Below are 15,234 nucleotides of genomic sequence, written 5' to 3'. Positions count from 1 at the left end.
AAATGAAAAATAAAAATTATTAGTGAGAGAAAATTGATAAATTTTGATAACATTAAAATAAAGATATTTTTGCCTAAAATCATTAATCTGAGACCATATTTGTAATTCATATAATTGATAAAGAGTTTGCATTTACCATATATAAACTCCTCAAGTCACTAAGGAAAAGAAAGGCAACCTAATAAAAAACAGGCAGAAGGCAATTGAACAGCTCTTCACAAATGAAGATACAAATTCAGTCATGCACCACTTAACAACTGGGACCCATTCTGAGAAATGGATCCTTAGGGGATTTCATCATTGTGCAAACATCATAGAGTGTACTTACACAAACCCAGATAGTGTAGCCTACTACACACCTGAACTATATGGTATAGCCTATTGCTCCTAGACTACAAACCTGTTAAACACTGTAGGCAATTATAATACAATGAAAAGTACTTATGTATCTAAACATAGAAAAAGTACAATAAAAAATGTAGTATAAAAGATAAAAAACGGTACACTCATAGAAGGCATTTACAATGAATGGAGCTTGCAGAACTGTAAGTTGCTTTGGATGAATCAGTGAATGAGTGGTACGTGCATTTTAAGGCCTAGAACATTACTGTACACTACTATAGACTTTATAAACACTGTACACTTAGGTTACACTAAATTTATAAAAAATAAATAATTGCCTTATGGCATCAGAACAGCTACAATGTCTCTAGGTGATAGGAAATTTTCAATTCCATTATAATCTTATGGGACAACCTTCATATATGCTGTCCATTGTTGACAAAAAAATTGTTATACGGCCCATGACTATAAGAATAAACATATTAAAAGATGCTCCAAAGTCATTAGTGAAATGTAAATTAAAACCACAATAAGATAATACTACTTCTTCCAACAGAAGGCTAGAAATAAAATTGACAAGAAATTTGATAATACTGGCAATTGGAAAAGAAGATGTGGCATAAATGTAACCCTCAGGAACTTCCGTAGTAATTGTAAGTTGTTAAAACAACCTAGAAGAAATTTAATATTATTAACTGTATTTGAAGATACACCTTCTTTATGACCTTACAATTTCACTCCTAGGGATATATCCAAAAGAAAAAGAATGCCCTCCAACTACTATGTCTAAGAATATGTAATTAGGTGGTAAAATAATACATAAAGACATTGAAACCCTAACAAGAGAATGTTTACCTGAAAGTGACAGGCGGTTAATGTCTGGGGAAAAAACAGGAGATGTTTGCGGCGTTGGCAATGTTCTGGCTCCTGACTTGTGTTGCGCTTACTTAGTTGTTCACGTGGTGATGAATGAACTGAACTTTGCATTTCCTAATGTAAACTTTTCTAAATTTGTGTTGTATTTCATAAAAACAGTTTGAAGCAAGAGGAAATAATAATAGAAACCAAATATTACATAGAACTCAACGTTGAATGAGCATACTATACATCAAAATTTGTATGTAGAAATAAATGTTTACCTTTGCATGCAATTATTAAAGACTAAAACTGGAAAATGACAATTAAGTTAGGGAAATAAATTAATAAAATAAAAACTAAACATTAGAAAAACAACAATCAACACACCAAAAAAAGATTGAAGTTAGAAATAAGAAAAAGAAAAGTGGCACTAACTGAGCAACACTATGGGGCCCACATGGTAGTAATATTCTTCAGGGACTAGGGGGTTGGAGGGCGGGTAAACTCACAACTAATGGACTCTGTGAGCATTGTATGGGGGAAAAGTCAGGCTTCAAATCATGGTTTGGGTGTGGCAAACTCATAATATGTAACCAAAATGTTTGTACCCCCATAATATCCTGAAATAAATAAATAAATAAATAAATAAATAAATAAATAAAAGTGCAGAGTGTGTGGACTGAAAAAAAGGAGAAGAAAGAGAAATAGCCATAGTAGGACAGAAAAGGAACATTACTATGGAATATTAATATGTTTATACTTGTAATTCTCTTAGTTTTTGTTTCAAAATTATGGCTTGCAAAGACACACAAAATTTGTGAGCAAAGTTTTCCTTTAGGGAGGGACGAAGTAGTACAGAACTGAGGATCAGAAATAAGAAAATTTAAATGCTTTTTGTAATTATTTACTTATTTAAAATATCTGAGATCACGGACTTTTTCTTAGGGATCTGAGTGCACAAGGATTAGTTATTATTTATTATATTTGGTATAATTTTGCAAAAATTTACAAATTAGCATAGTCTAAAATAAATTCTGAAAGAACTGTAAAATTATTCTATTTTTAAACAACTCACCTAAGCCCCTTATGATGAACTCTTGGTTATCTATGAAGAGATTGGATTATATTTACCAATACTTCCTAGAGTTGCAATTAGATCCTGCAATCTACATAGGACATTTCACCTTGTAGACATAAAGTATTCATTGCATGGAGAGAGAATGGCAACCTTGGTGCCAAACAGCTCTAATGCATGCCCTTATTAGCTTCCATCCTTTATGAAATAGTCTCCAAATTCTGCCCCTTCCAATCTTTGTTGATTTCAAAGAAAAAAAAGAAAGAAAGAATCCAATTCAGCCATTTCTCAGCTTGAAATATTTTAGCATCTACTTATATTTCTACCATAAGCCCTCAAATCAAGAGCATAATATTTTAGGACTTGATCCATTAACCTCATTTTATGCATCCTCACACCATAAGAACCATGATAACTAGCATTTATTGAATGTTTACAATTCCAGCTCAAACTTATTTTCATATATTAAGATGGTCATATTATTTGCTCTTTTTTACTGATAATGTGTGATGAATTGTCTAAGATTTTAACATTATAAATAAACCCTATCTTCCATAGTATACATTATTTTGGTCAAATAACTCCTTGGAATAAAACCAGTCTTTTAAAATATATTCAATGTTAGTTGTAATTTGTTTATTATTCACTTAGTTGCAATAAAGATATTAATACTTTAATTACTATATAAACAATGCAGGAACCTTGGAGGACTATTGGAACACATATTCTTTTCCAACCTACAGAGCCAACCCACTATGTGCAAATCTTTTCCTTATCATTTTTGAAAGGCCCCTGTGTATATAGATCATTTGATTTAAAAATCTATTGTAAATTTTATGGGACCAGGTGAGGTACAGTTATTTATTAACTAATATTTAAAATAATGAGAAGATATGAGGTACTTATGTCTTTATTTATTGTACTCAGTGTATGTGAAGATTTTTTCCTGGTGTCTAGACATCATTGTTTCCTGTTGAGGCCTAATGATCATCACTTAAGTTATTTTATTATCAAAATTTATGTCTCCTACTGCAAAAAAGGGAGAGTGAGACTGAAATTATTTGTAATCCCATGGCTTTTCAAAATATATCTATATCGAAACAAAGTAGATTTTCTTGTCTCTTCAGTTGTCTAATTCTGTTTATTTTATTATTTTAATAAATTTTATTGTGTATATTTAAGGTATACAACATGATGGCTGTGGGCTATATATAGACAGAGATAGTGAAAAGGTTACTAGAGTAAAGCAAATGAATATATCCATCATTTAACTTAATTACCCTTTTCTGCTTTTGTGACAAGAGCAGCTAAAACCTATTCATTTAGCATGGATCCCATATGCAGTGCAATTTTATTTAATGTTGGGCTACATAATTACTTAGGCTGCTTCACCATCCATTGTGCTACTTGTGTGAACTCTGGCTTCCAAATCAAACATTGTAATTCTTACCCAGAGTATGAAGGAAAATGTGAAAATGTGAAAGATACTTTATTTTCTGGTCATGTTAAATTAGCTAATTAGAGTAATTTAAAATCTAAAAATAGAACAACGCATTTTCCAGCAATGTCTTACCCTGAACTCTTTAGTGCACATCACTGAATTCCTGTAGGGAGTGAGAATTTTTCAGCGTTGACCTTACTCCTGCCTTTCACCCACTGCCACCAGCAGAGAAGACTTAGGCAGAGAGAAAAGAGCAGTAATTTTCATGTCCCTCCTCTTTTATGGCTTAAAACTAGTCATTTGCATGTGACTCTAAGTCTATCACTGTCAGAATGTGAACAAAAAATAGTTCTCTAGAAAGGGGAAATTGCATTTATAGCATTCCCCAAATATTCATATTATTTTGACACTCCCTTTGCTTCTTCTGAGTCAAATTACTCATATGTTAGTTCTTATTATGTCACATATATCTCCTATGCTCTTTTCTATCTTATATATAATTTTCTTTCTCTTCGTTTGGGTCTGGATATATTCTTTTCACCTACTTTTCAGTTAACAAATAGTCTGTTCATCTGTATCTAATATTTTGTTAAACCAATCCTTTGAGTTTTTACTTCAGCAAAATTATTTGAGAGAGGTCAATTTTTGGTTCAACTTTTCCTCCTGAAGTATAGCCCTTTGGGAGTGACTATGAGCCAAAGTCTGACATTTTTTTTTTTTTTTTTTTTTCTTAAACCAGATCATCTGCTCTCTGGAAGTCTCTGAGCTCACCTGCTTCCAGGTTTTGCAAGACTGGAGAAAGCACCGCTTACCTCTCCCACCTCTCAGCTCCATTTTGCTATAATTGGCAACCACCAATGGGCATGAGGGCCCTAAAAGATGTGGCTCGTTCCTGCTTCTTGGCTTCTATTTGGACCCTGGCCTGGCAATTTCTCAACGTTTTGGTAGGTTCTCCAGTGCCTTCAAACAGATTCTTCACATCTACTGTGTAAATATTTTCACTGATGTTTGTGAGATAAATGGTCTGCAACAAGCAAGCCAGGTGACAGACCATAACTGTCAGAATGCTCTGAATTGGATGCAAATAATTTCTATGTTGTTCTAACTCAAACTTTAGCATTTTATCAACTGCATCCATAATTGTCATAGAGGCAATAAACATCCTGGGAGCACATTATTTACTAAGTATAAAACTGCACAGTGTGGCAAAAAAACTGAACATGAGAGAAGCTAACTGTCAAGAATCTTCAGCACGTTATTGTGAAAGTTTAAAATTAGCATATAGATGTAAGTATTAATATAAGGATAAAAGTAAATATTAAAATTTATATTGCATTCAGATCACCTGATATTGATGGAGTGACATCTCAGATCCATACTAGGCACTTATAATAATATTCATAAAAACTTGTGAGGTAGAATTGAGACTCAAAAAGGCAAAGTTTCTTGCTTTGTATCTCCAACTAGAAGATGTTGGATGGAGGGTTTGAACTTATATTATGTGCGACCGTACTCCTAAAATCATAGTGTTCTTTCCATTCTGGTATGCCACTTCCCTGGGCTACCCAAATTCAGAGAAAATCCATATTTTATCTTTATTTGGATTTTGAATTAGATAATATCTTCATCCCTTGACACTATTTAAGACAGAATATAAGAAAGCATTCAAAAAAACCAGCTTTTTCTCAATTATTCAAAATTCTCAATTATTCTGTTATTACAATAAATTTCTTCTTCTACTTATATATTTTCATATACTTCATATATTAAATTGCCTCTGTCCTGTCTGGCTCTTGGTCAATGAAAATCATATGGCTTGTGAGTTAACTTAAACTTATATTTACAAATCAGTTTCATTTATTCACTGCCATGAAGTCAGAGAAAATTATTTTTTTCTGACTTTAGGGAGAAAGACACTAATATATTTCCAAAATAGAATCTAAATTGATTTCTAAATATGTTTATACAGTTAAATTGCTCAAAAGTACTAGGAATTTGCAAATAAGGCAGAGTGACATCCAAATTCTATTTACAAATGCTTGTATATGTCTATCTAGTGAAAGTTGCAGGTGCAAATGATTTGAATATGACTTTATGGATTTAAATTTAGAATCTCTTTCTTAATTATGTTTTGATAAGATAAGGGAATAAACACGGGATATTACAATGAGTATTGTCTTGACTGTTAAGTTCTGTGTTTTGCTAGATTTTCTCTCAACACTTAGTTTTAATTCTATGGAACTAAATCATTTTACAAGGTAGATAAATATCAATATCTTACACATTTATATAGTGCTACTCTTTATTGATATTTTAACACATTTATTTGAGAAAAATCTTTAGACATTTTCTTTAGTGTTAATATTTTAGTTTCCAAAATAAACCTCTCCTTGTCCTACCACTCAATAAACCCCCACTAACCCTCACAGATATTTTTATTCACCCATTCAAAATTCAGCTCATATGTTCCTTAATCCTTTTCTTACCTTTGGAAATAAAATTATGTCTTCCTTCATAGATTATTCATAAAAATATGTCTTTACTTTTTTGATAGCTCTGAGATATTATCTATCAATCTATCTACCTATATCTAAGAGATAGAAACAGTTTTATTGTTCTCTCTAACCCAGAATCTTAAGACAATGTTTTCTATTTATTGGATTAAACTTTTACACAAATCTGAGATATAATAAGTACAGTTCTATATTATTTCCAGAACTTCCTGTCAACTCAGATGTCTCTCTCTATTTACTCATTTTTTTCATTTATTCATTCATTTATTCTTTTATATTTATTTACAAATTAGTTTATTCTTTCAAAAATATTGACAAAGTACCTGATAAAGACTGTGGTATTTGAACTGAGGCTTAAATTGTGAGAGGTATTTGGAAATACAAAGATGTGGAGAGAACATGATGATGGAAATGGTATGATAGATATTAGAGAGGGGAAAAGAAATATTTTGGCTCAGGTGGAACAAACTACTGACTCCTATTGCCCATTTCCAACCTCAATGAGCCCGTCCCTCAACAAGGATAAAGGAATGAAACCAACCTAATCAATTCACTTCTACTATTGCCAGTAGAAAGACCAATCCAACCAGGATCCAGGAAGATGACCTTAACACATTCCCAAGGCTGAGCTTTCTTCTATGGAAGCCAAACAGATTAGACACATGTATAGAAAAACACATAGTTTATTACCTGTGCTGACTGTGACCAATCCATGGGTGAACCAATAGGTCTGCACCACACTCAGAAACTGTCTTAAGCCCAAAAGCTGAAGTTAACTATTTTACATAATATTTATATTTTTTTCCTGTCCTAATTTTATTCTTTTACAAACCTTAACCAAATTTCTCCCCAGACCTTCTCTCAAGTTTAGATAACTACACAATGTGTCATTCTAGGGAAAACAATGCCATTTACTTTATTTTGACATGATTTCTTCTATTTCTTCTATTTTTATGAATCAGATTCTTTTTGTTTAGATAACTAAATGGGCATGGCATGTCCAGGTTATCTTCAGCTAGACTCATTGTCCTATGTGGTCAAACTCCAATTTTGTCTTGGCTAACCTTAATTTTGCAATTCCAACAATGTAAAATGTTAGCATTTCAGCCAGACACCATTTCTCTGTAAGTTCTTATAGACCTGTTTACTTTCTCTTACATTCACTGACTTATTTTCTATTTTAATTTACTATCCCTGATATTTTTCTTTCCCTCAATACAATAGAATGTTCCATTGTGTTCTCCCTCTGATAAATATTTCCATTCAACCCAAATGATATATACAAAAAAAAAAAAAGGAGAAATAAAGTTAGAAATGTAAGTTAGCTACAGAGTATAGAAGTCACTAAAAAGCTGGCTTGGGTATTTTGACCTCTTTAAATAGGCAATGAAGAGCCCATGAACATAGCTGAGTAATGGAGAAAGATAATTCAACAATTGCTTTAAAAACAACCATCTGGCTATCAAGCATTCAGCTGATTGGACAGGCATAAACGGTACATAATAATTCCTTGAGAAGACTTTAAAGATTGTGTAGGTGAGAATTTGTAAGGTCTGGTTTAAGGTGGTGGCTAATTACAACAGCATGAACCCTACAGATTCAGATATTTAAAAAAAACAAGTGACAAGACAAGAACCTAAAGAACTGAGTCATGAACAGACTGGAAGATTGGACATGAGATCAATTAAAAAAAAATACCTAAGTGAGTGAGATAAAGGCAATGTCGTTAACAAATGTAGAAAATACAAATGTTTTTCAATTTGGACTTTAGACTTCAAAAACAATGAAGTAATGATGAGCAGGTTGTTCTCATCTGTCTATAGGCTATACAGAGGTGACAGCTAGAGATTTAGGTCCATGTGTCATTTGCATGTGGCTGACACTCCTGAACTTTAATGATTTTTCCAAGGAAAAATTATTAACATGAAGTCAATAATCCCCCCACCATCAACATAGTAGCTATTAATAACATCCTATTGAAATAATCTTCTGAAGGTCACCTTAGGAAAATGTTACCCTAGAATAATTGTGTGAAAAGGTATATGTGAGGGCAAGTATTGGAAGACTTGTAAAATCTCATTCTGATGAAATTCTATGCAGAATCTAAGCTTTAATGAGAGGCAGCATCATGTATCAAGAAGACGCATCATTGTCCTTGCCAGCTAAGGCTACTCTAGCTGCTATAGATATAATTGTGTCAGTCATAGACTCAGTCAGGTTCTTACTAGACTAATTTTTGACTGAACAAGTGGTTTTAACTCTGTAATTCAGCAGCATCCACTTGGCTTGTGGTACCTTCTGCTAGTTCAGCACCAACCCGGTGCCCTAGTTCTCGCTAACTGTGCTAGCTCCTAAACCAAGTTCTCCAAGTCCCCTGGACTTCTGGGTCCTTCTGGGAGGTGGAAAACTATTCCCCCAGCTACATTGTATGTCTGCTCATTTTTGTTATTAATCTCTTAGCTGTCTTTAAAGCTTTAATCTGGCTTGACTGATTTTTCTTTTGTTTTTAGTGATGCTACAAATATTATGAAAACCACATGTACTATAAAAATAATTTTAATCTTTCCACGAACATGCTGAATCAACATAATCTTTTGTCATATATCTCTGAAAAACTTACCTGTATTTCATTCTTTTTTTTATCATGCTATATTCTGTCAGATTTCCATGGTACTATAACCTTCACATTTACAAATTTATTTTTATATACATATTATATTATAATTTTATTGTTTGAAATCTATTTTCTAAAGACTTTCATTTTTTTTTAAGTTAAAATAAATTAGCCTGGACAGTTTTCCAGGGCCAGACTTCTACTCATTCTTTGATATTCACAATGATTCCTGAATAATATTTATTTCTCATCCATGTTTTCTATCTCTCTCTACTAGACTAAGTTTTTGAAGCTAATAAGACCAACAATTTTGCTTGATGAATTTTAAGTTTCTTGTGGCTCTGAATACTGATAGTTATTGGGGATGTTAAATGTCTTGTCCTGCAAAGGTTTCAAACTACTTTCTACGTTGAGCAATCATTGACTATTCAGATACTTTATTTTATTTTAATTTCATTGTAAGTTATTTTCCTTCCTGACATATAATGTAGATGTTTATAAATAACTTGGTTAAAAGTATATTTTCATATATATTATATGCATATATGTTTATATTTTATGTACATATATTGTCTTGAGACAACTGGAGTTGAGCATTTTTTATTAAGATGTTATCTAATAAAATTTAGATACTAACAAGTTTTAATTTTTTTTTTTTTTTGAGACAGACTGTCACTTTGTTGCCCTGGCTAGAGTGAGTGCCATGGCATCAGCCTAGCTCACAGCAACCTCAAACTCCTGGGCTTAAGCTATCCTACTGCCTCAGCCTCCCGAGTAGCTGGGACTACAGGCATGCGCCACCATGCCCGGCTAATTTTTGCTATATATATTTTAGTTGGCCAGATAATTTCTTTCTATTTTTAGTAGAGACAGGGTCTCGCTCAGGCTGGTCTTAAACTCCTGACCTTGAGCAATCCACCCGCCTCGGCCTCCCAAAGTGCTAGGATTACAGGCGTGAGCCACCGCACCTGGCCCTAACAAGTTTTAAATGAATAATCACTGTCCTCAAGTACTTTCCTATTTTGTAAATTAATATAACTGCTAGCTACTGTAAATTGCCTAAATATATCATTGCTCATTTTAAGCTTTTATCCGCATGCCATTTCTCGTACCAGGTTTTCTTCTTGGAATTGTCTTTACTGTCCTTTTCAACAAGAGTTCTTCCAAAGCCTTTTAAACAGTTCTAACAGAGCATCTTCTATGAAGTCCTCCTGGTATTTGATCACCATGTTCATTTAATTGGTTTTTAAGTTTGCTTTCTTTGCACAGCTTATCACATGAAGTAAATAATAATTTTTGAATTTTAATTAATGACTTTGTTTTACATGAATAAATTTGCAAAAATTATATATCTTTAAAGTCCTATATATTGTTACTTCTTATGCCAAGAGGAAAAGAGAATTTTGTCACTTATTACAACGGGATTTCTCAAAAAAATTTAATGCAGACAGAACTAAATTATAATATACATCAATTAGTTGTCAATACATTTCCATTGCATTTCATACACACACACACACACACACACACACACACACACACACACATACACTACTTGAGGATCTACTGTGATTCTCAAAGGTCTGTAAGGGAATTAAAAATCCATGATCTTATTGAAGTGTTAGAAGAAAGAAACATAGGCTTGAGAGTCAGATTGACCTTGGTGTGAGTTTCTGGATTACTTAAATTGATGAAGCAGTTATCTCATCAGTAAAATAAGAATTATTAATAAGCTCCCCATCCTCATTAAAGATTACTTTTCCCTTATCTCTGCTAGTCGTTGAGTTCCTTCAAGCCAATAATTGTTTTCAGTCTCTTCACCCCCATTCCAGCACAGTTTCTGACACCTAAAAATCACTCAAGGTGTAGGTGGGATGAACAGATGCATAATGGAATTATTAATGCTCCTGAGGGGGAAGAAATATTTCTAAGGGCTGATCCCATTAAGAAAGGACTTCCAGTAAAGATTAAAACTGAGGTTGATACTGAAGGGTATATGGGACAGAGAAAAAGGAAAGAATATTCCAGTTTTGCTTCTTCCAGGCCAAATGTATACCTTTGTGGTAATTACATGAAAGCATCTTCTGGATGTAAAAGTCTATCAAATATTTTCAATAAATATATTTATGACAAATTTTCCCATACATCTCAAATCTGTGCAGAATTTATGCTCATCTAGACTAATGAGTAGAAGTACTTTAAATTTCTGATCAGCTTGCATGTAATTCCAGAATTAAAAGTCGTTGGAATTTAATTATTTAAAAGTATTCTCTGCTTCCTCTCTTTCCTTTTCCATTTCTCCCTCCCACTTTGAATCCATTCAAAGGAAACCACATAGTGAGAGAATGAGTTTCATAGGTCCTCGTGCCCTCTTGTGGTAATTCTAGCTAGCAGCATAAAAACTATAGAATCAGGCAGAAGACAGGCTGTTGACCATGTGCCTGTAACAATGATGCTCTGCTGGGGGTGAAAGACAAAGTAGCCACTAGCACATCTGAAATAACAGCTATGTAATAAAAAGAGAAGTATGATGAAACTAGAAGTGTTCAATTGTATCTGCACTTTTTAAAAAGTACTTTTTTTTTCAGAAGTGGCATGACCTTGGGCTAGTTACTTAATTGCCCTGAGCATCACTACCCTCATTTTGAAAGAAAATGGGATATTTCCATGTCCAAACAATTCAATAAGAATACTGTGAACACAGCATAAATTAATTTATATTAGCATGCTTTAATATCTAAGTGAACAAAATAAGAATATACCATTACTACATTTCATGGCATATAGTTCAAGTAAGATGCATTTAAGTGTATTAATTCAGTAGAATAACTTTTTTCATTGTTGACTGGAAATATTCTACCATGGTATAAAAAAATAGTAAAGTGGAGAAAATAAACAACTATATTTTGTGTAAACTGAGGTTTACTGTTAAAAACTGTAGACAAATTAAATTTAACTGAGTTTATTTAAGCAAAGAATAATTCATGAATCAGGCAGCACTCAGAACCAAGAGAGGTTTAGAGAGCTCCACCCAGCAATGTAGGCAGACAGCATATTTAATAGAAGTGACATGCATAAATAGCATGATTGGTTACAACTGAGTGTTTGTTTCATCTGGGCATGGCATGATGAAGCATTTGCCTTACATGGATCGGTTGGCACTCTGTGATTGGCTGAAGCTGAGCTGAAGTGATTGCCTTAGACACAAATATTTCTTAAAAGATTATACTCTTAGTTAAGTTGCAGTTTGTTTACATATTAAGTTAGGTTGCAGATCACTACATCTGCATTAAGATATGGAGGCAGCATTGGAACAAATTTAATTTAACACTACATAGTTACTCCTTTGCTAAATGTATACAAAACAAATAAAACAAGATCTTTCATTCAGGAAGAAACTATTCATTTAGCAAAGAAACACTGAGTTAACTGTTACAGGTATTTTTATTCATTCATTCAGCAAATACTGAAAGAAAATATAGTAGTCCCTGTGTAGTCACAGTTTTGTTTTCCACGGTTTTAGTTACCAACTGTACAGTACAATAAGACATTTTGAGAAAGAGACCATATTCACATAATTTTATTACAGTATATGGTTATAATTATTCTACCTTATTTGTTATTGTTTTAATCTATTAATGTGCCTCATTTATAAATTAAAATTTATTATAGATATGCATGTATAAGGAAAAAACATAGTATATATAATAGTATATATAGGGTTTGGTCCTATCTCTGGTTTCAGGCATCCAATGTGGGGCTTGGAACATATCCCTGAGCATAAGGATGGGGACTACTGTATCCGATGTGCAAGACATGCATATAGTCTATGACTAGGAAAAACCTGGTGAGCTCGCACATGGAGCTAATGGTCTAGGGAATAAACATGAACTAAATACATAATCATATCATCAATGTAAACATAGAACTGAGGTAAATGCCAGAACATGAAATGAATAAGTGTGAGAATATTTAATAAGGAACATTTTATTAGTTCAGAAAATTCTGAGAAAGTGATGTCTGTGCTGAAATCTAAAAGAATAACAAAGACGGTGAGAATAAAGGATTAAGGGTGGATTTGGGAGAAAAAGAAATATTACAGGAAAAAGCAGTTATCTAGAAGCCGAAAAGGCACATTAAGGGACTGCAAAAGGCAGAAAGCAAGAGGAAATAATGGGGATAGAAAAGGCAGGAAAGCTTAGGCTACAGGAAGACTTTTATTCTTTATTTTTAGAGTTGCTCTTTTTTAAGATTGTAATTGTATAGCTTATGTCTGGAATTTCGTAAGTTAAAAATAACTTTAAAAAGCAGCTAGACAAAAAAAGAGATCTTTCAAAACAACTTCCTCCACTCCAACATATATACGCACAAATGCACACAGACAAAAGCTCACTCTTTTACCTGTTCATTATATGTAATCAAACATTTTAAAAGAAAATTGAATATGAAATTTTCTTTGATATTCATTGGTTGATCAAATTCTTGATCAGATAAATGTACAGTTACATGTTCTGCAGGAAATATGTTGGTCAACATTACAAGATGCTCTTCTTTCAGATGCTGCTTCTTTCGGTGATTCTCGTTGGTGTACAAGGCTTCAGCCACGGCTCGCTCAAGTCTCAGTGGTCTTGGCCTTGTTTAGTGTTCTCCCTTTGAAGGGCTGAATTTAGTGACTTGCTTATAAGAAACAGAATTTGTCAAAAGTGATGGCATTTCTCTTTGGTATTTCGACTACCAAAGACCGTGGTCAGTCTTGCTGGCATTCTCTCCCTGGCTGTTGCAGGCTGGCTGCGATGGAGAGTCACTTACCAAGGGATGGAGGGAGCCTTGGGCCAGTGGGCAGTGGGAATTGAGAACCTCAGTCTCAAAACCCTAAAGGAACTGAATCCTGTGAGCAATCACTGAGTCAGCTCAGATACAGATCTTGTCCCAGCTGAACCTTGAAATGACTTTGGGCCCAGTCAGTATCTTGATTGCAGCCGTGTGTATACTTGAAAAGTCGCTAGTTTGTCTGGTAGCGAGAGGATACCTGGGATACAGAACTTTTGGGTTTAAAATTAGAAAAGTCCTGAGCAAACTTCATGAGTTTGCTGCCCTACCTGGGGGAGAACCTGTGCCACAGTACCCACAGAAATTATGAGATAATAAATATGTGTTGTTTTAAGCTGTCGAATGTGGAGGTAATTTTTTATGCAGCAATAGAAAACCAAGGCACTTATATTCACAGGTATCAGCTCCAACAGGAAAACTTCTGATTCTCAAATATGAGTGTAAAAAGCCCTCCTCAAATCTTCTCCAGTATTCTATACTTATCCCTATCAGAGCATCCAAAATACCATCTCATGATTGTCTACCTCTTTCCCTTTCTCTTCCACTAGGCTACAATCACTCTGATAGTGGTATTCACTTTCCAATATTGCCAGAGTAGGTTTTGAAATAGAGTGTATGTGTACATATGACCTAGTTGGCTGACCTAACACTCCTGTGCATACCAGAAATGATGACACTACTTGAGGTGACATTGCTTACCAGGACTAAATATATTCTGGCTCAATTAAATTTGAATCTTCTAAGAGTTATCTCTAGATTTATCATATCTTTTTCATTTTTATGAAATAGATAAGAAACATAATCCTTTTTTAAAAGGCAAAGCTAAAATCTAAACCCTTTACTATATACTTAATAGAACATGATTAGGAGGTTGAAGAATATTGATTTTGTGATCAAGGATATTTTAAAACAAACTGTGTTTAAGCAACAAGAAACAAAATCAAGTCACTTTAAATAGTTGTTCTGATTATGTTCACATAGAAATAACTTCAAACTCAGTTTTTATTTCATCCAAAAGCACAGATAGTAAACTTTGTATAATAATGATTTTCTGAAGGAAGAAAATGTGTCGAAATGATTGAACTTCATAAAAATCTAATTTTGTCTATGCCAGGTTTGCTTAGACATCTGAAAACAGGGTTTGCAGCAGACCATACTACTTCCTATGAACTTAGTTGACTGAAACACCAACTTACATGATCAGTATCGATTTTAGTCTCTGTGAGCCACTTTCCTTGTGTTTATACGATGGCTGTAGTAAGAGCTCCAGGAGGTTCCCTTTCCAATCTCTACATATAGTCATATTTTAACAAAAACATGCAGAGCATGGCTACAAACATGTGCTAGTGCCATATTTCTATACCGTAAAAACCCTTTGAAAAATGTTATTCTTTGTTTCTCTTAAATGTGTTTTTGCGTATTGTGGATCAATTATTAATATTATAGTCTTTCCAAATATGTGATCATATCTTTTTCGTGGTTATGATATAGGTAAAAATTTCTGAATGAACAATTTTTTTTCAAATAAGTTTGTTAATTAAGGACTCTGCCTACACACAAA

Source organism: Lemur catta, chromosome 4 (genome assembly GCF_020740605.2).
Source record: "Lemur catta isolate mLemCat1 chromosome 4, mLemCat1.pri, whole genome shotgun sequence".
NCBI classification, from domain to species: domain Eukaryota; kingdom Metazoa; phylum Chordata; class Mammalia; order Primates; family Lemuridae; genus Lemur; species Lemur catta.
Note: the sequence above shows the minus strand (reverse complement) of the source record.